The following is a 5,004-nucleotide window of genomic DNA, read 5'->3' as shown; positions in this document are numbered from 1 at the left end:
GCACCACTGAGAGCTAACCTTGAGCACCACCAGCAATTTCTCTCAGAGGATAGCAGGGTGTAAGTCACAAAGAAACAGATTCTATTTTAACCCTGCTCTCAGAATCTAGGAAGATCCTGCTCTCAGATCAGGATTATGAACCCATCACCTTTCTTCACTGTTTTTCTTATTATGAATTTATTTATTTATTTCAGGTTATAAGCATAGATTACATGCTTCACATATTATAGTTTACCTGTTCTACAATGAACTATAGCTTTTTCAGCAATAGCATTAAACATCTTGTGACTGTCACCATTCATGCAAATTTGTCACATTCATATCCAACATAATTAAATGAAAAACTGCTCATTAGGAAATGGCTCAGGGGTCAGGATGATGTCTTTGTGTGTTCCCCACTTCTCACTAGGGGGACCCTGGTGTTTCCCAGTACTGATTGCTCTGGGCAGCAAAGCATCATGGGTCCTAGCATTGAATCACGTGTCTTAATGCCTCAAAATAGGGGGAAATTGCTATAAAGCAGGGAGAGAGATAAGATGGGGGGGAATGGAGACATTGTTGGTGGAAAGTGTGCACTGGTGGAGGAATGGGTGTTTGATCATTGTATGAAAGAAACTCAAACATGAAAGCTTTGTAACTGTATCTAATGGTGAGACGATTAAAAAAAAGAGTGCCATATGTCCTAGTTAACCAAGTATTATATGAACTTGTTCAGATTCTCTGAACACTGCTTGAGAGGGCCTCCATCTCCCCAACCCCAACACACACAAAAATCCCAGACAAACAAAAAGTACTATTTCATGTCAGGTCATAGACTCTTTATCTATAATAAATATTTCTTGACTTACCTCCGGTTTAGTAAAATTTCTCAAGAAGTTTAAAAGAGTTCTCATTTCTCTAGATGTGACACTGAAATGTTTGTCAAGCCAATATATGAAATCATATCTAATTGTTGCTCAGTTTGCACTTCCTTGATTACTATTGTGTTTGGACATAATTTCAGATATTTATAGTTCATTTTCATTTTATTCTCTAAGTGTGCTGAAATGTTCATCCAAGTTTCAGAATGTCTACTAATTCTTATCTGCCAGCTTTTAGCACATATGTATCGTTATAAAGAAAGCATCACATATTAGCTTATACATCAATTCTGTAAATTATTTTACTCTTTATGTACCTAAAATATAACATGTAATGATCACAACATATTCTATTGGTTAATTGTTATTTTTTTGTCCAAGTATATGTGGTATTTAAAAAAAATGAAAGCATGTTATTTTCTGCTACATTGATGGAACTGACTAATTGAAGTCCCCCAGGAGAAGAGAGACCTATTCAGAATTATCATGAATGCATTTTTGATCTTGTCATTTTATTCTCTGTATTTATTGCTATGATCATATGATTTTTTTCATTCTATTTATATGTTTTATTATGTTGATTGAATTCCATATATGAAGCCATCCTTGCATCCTTGGGATAAATGCTTCTTTGCCACAGTGCTTGATCCTTTAAATGGATTTTTGGATTCAGTTTGCTTATATTTTGTTAAGTATCATTTCATCCATATTGATCAGCGTATTGGTCAACAGTTTTCCGTTTTCATTTTAGGAAATGCATTTTTTTTATCAGGATAATGATTTTCTAATGGAAAATATTTGGAGATGTTTCTGTTGAACTTTCTGGAATACCCTGAAAAGAATAGAAGTAGGTCTTCTTTAAAGATTTGGGAAGAAAAATCTGGTAAACGAATAAGGACAACGGCTCTTGCTTTCAGTGAAAATTTTGATTACCTTTTCAATTTACTTTATACTAATTGATTTATTAAGATACTCTGATTTCCCTTGGCTAAGCTGTGGAAGGTTATAGAAGTCCAAAAATATTATTTATTTTTTCTAGGTTCTCAAATTTCAGGGCATAAATATTTTCATAGTAATCCCAGATGTTTTGTGATATCTGTTGTGATATCTCCTCTTTCCTTCCTGATTCTGTTAAATGGGTATTTTATTTCAGTTTTAAGATATGATTATTGTCAATTTTAGTTTCAGAAAATTACCAGCTCTTCATTTATTGATCATTTGATTTTTTTAGCTTCTATTTCATTGATTTCATTTGTAAGTTTTATCATGTATTTTGCCTGTTTGCTTTAGATTCCCTATGTTATTTTCTTTTTTTTTTAGGGGGTTCACACTAGCGATGCTCAAGGGTTACTCCTGGCTTTGCACTCAGGAATTACTCCTGGCAGTGTCAGGGGACCATATGGGATGCCTGAATAAAACCCGGGTCGGCCGAGTGTAAGGCAAACGTCCTACCCACTGTGCCCCTGTTATTGTTTTTCTAGCTGTCTATGCGGTACTATTTTTTTTGCTGTTCATGAGTGATAAACAATGTAATTGTCATAATTGTCTAAGAGAGCATAGATATTGCATTTTAAAAGGCTATAGTTTGAATGGATGATCATTTCTTAATAACTAAGTGATAAATTTTTCATGAAGAACTCACTCTTCTGAATATTTATGCAACTAATAAGGGGCCATCAAAATATCTAAAACAATTGCTAGAAGATCTGAAAAAGATTTTGACAGTAACACAATAGTATTTTAAGACTTTAACACTACTCTATAACTCCCACAGAGATAAAGTAAGCAAAATCTTTGTCAAACACTGGCTTTGAAAAAGAAATGGAAGACATAGGCCTAGGAGACATATATAGGGCCTTCCATTCTCCAAAATATTGAAATTTTTAATATATATACATATATAAATATATATCCAGTATTCATGGACATTTTTCAAGATAGTCTAATGTTGGTCATAAAAATCGCTTTTTATGAATCGCATAGAAATTGTATCAATTATCCTCTCAAATCATGCTGTGCCCAAAACAAAATTATAGTTATAAACAGACATGGGGAATAAACTCAAAACTTTTGTAAGTTAAACAACTCATTGCTAGTAACCAATGAGTGAAAGAGGAAATCAAAAAAATAAGCATAAACATTTCTACAAAGGAGAATGAAGCCTTGAGTTACCAGAACAAATGAGATGCAGTAAAAGTAGTGTTAAAAAGGAAGTTCATAGCAAGGTACAACTTCAGAGTAAGGTAAGGCTTCATAAGTAAGCAAGAAAGTGCCCAAGGAAGTAATTGAAGAAAATTTATGTAAAACTGCAGATTTTATAAGAGAATTTGTTTATTCAGTCAAACAAAATGTCTGGCAGATAGTTAAAATTAAATATATAGATATATTTTATTATTATATTCTTATATATGAAAATATATGGAAGTAATATAAATGCATAATTAGCTTGTTTATTGATTGATCAAAATTTATTTATTTATTAATTTATTATTATTATTTTTTGTTTTTTAGATCACACCTGGCTATGCAAAGGGTTTCCTCTTGGCTCATGCACTCAGGAATTACTCCTGGCAGTGCACTGGGGACCATATGGTATGCTGGGAATCGAACCTGGGTCGGCTGCATGCAAGGCAAACACCCTCCCCGCTGTGCTATCGCTACAGCTCCCGAAAATTTATTTTTGCTGAACTTCTAGCTCTTATTCATAAAACTATACTCTGAATTTCTACTCAAAAATTAGCAGACAGACTATTAGCATGTCCAATTCAAAAAATACATTACTTACATCTTGTACCATTTTAGCAACATATTGAGAACTAATCTAACTCAAAGTGACTATTTCTCTTTAAACAATTAAAATAATTAATATTAATATACTCATTTTACCTCAGTAATAATGGGGTATAATTTTAAAGAATCGTCTATAGAGTTATTCTCATTATAACCTAACTAATTTTGGCAAGCATATAAACAGTCCCAAGATGAGTTGACACTTTGCAGATAACAATTTTTCCTTAGGTAGAAAGCTAAAATGTTCGCTTTTATTTTTCACATCAGGAAAGGAGAAAGGTGTTGTAGGAAATATAAAAGATAATGGTGTTTACAAAAATACTAAAAGAAAGAGGTTTCTTTAAAAAATAGCCTGAAATCCTAGCAAAAGATCAAAATACTCCTCTATAAAGCACATCTGAATAATGTGTGATCTGAAGAGTGTTGTACTACCAAATCTCTCTGCTAATAGAGTTTTTACAAATAGTGCTCATTCTTTTTATTTATTTTTTAATGCACTAACTTCAGTACAAATAAAAAGGGATCACATTCCATTGTGTGGGGAAAGAATAAAATAGTAAACAGCTTGGCATTATTTGATTAAATTGACTTATAATATAAATAGAAGTTTCTTATTCTTCATCTAGGTCAAAAAATGTCACAATTAAACATGTTTGAATTCATAATCAACTGGGCTACAGCCACCAGATACACATGTACTACTACAGAAACAACTTTTGCTTAATAGGAAAATAAGCCTCATGGAAAAAATGAGGTTATTCTGCATAGATAACCTAGACTGGAAAGAGAGCTAAAATCAACTCTTTATTATGCATCTCACATTTCCCTCTCAGAACAGCTGAATAGCCTATACATGCCTTCAAGGTGATGCCAAAAATCACAAAGAAAAATCTACAAATATAGAAAGTCCCAGAAATCTACATAGAACTGACATAACCTTATTTCTGCTCAGTCTTTAGGGAAAAAATACTGTCTTGATGTGATTTGTAATAAAACAAACATTTATTCATTGACAGCACCAAAAGAAACACTTTAAAAAAAATTGGTCTTGTACAGAATCTTCAACATATAGCTCACCATACCCCTGAAATTTCTAAGTATAGAGAATGTTGGGAGTGTCTTTGAGAAGATAAAGTGATTTTGGAAATCTCCTAAAGATGGGTTGGTTTCAGAAGATCAACAGGTAAAGGTTTGCAACACTATTTTTGTTTGTTTGGGGGCCACATATAGCACAGCTCATGGGTTAGTTGGCTCTTTACTCAGGAATTACACCTGGCAGTAACTTGGGGACCATATAGGATGCTAGGCCACATGCAAGGCAAACTTGCTACCTGCTGTGCTATTCCTTAAGCCC

Source organism: Sorex araneus, chromosome 2 (assembly GCF_027595985.1).
Source record: "Sorex araneus isolate mSorAra2 chromosome 2, mSorAra2.pri, whole genome shotgun sequence".
NCBI lineage: Eukaryota > Metazoa > Chordata > Mammalia > Eulipotyphla > Soricidae > Sorex > Sorex araneus.
The sequence above is the reverse complement of the archived record's forward strand: the minus strand, read 5'-3'. Positions refer to the sequence as shown.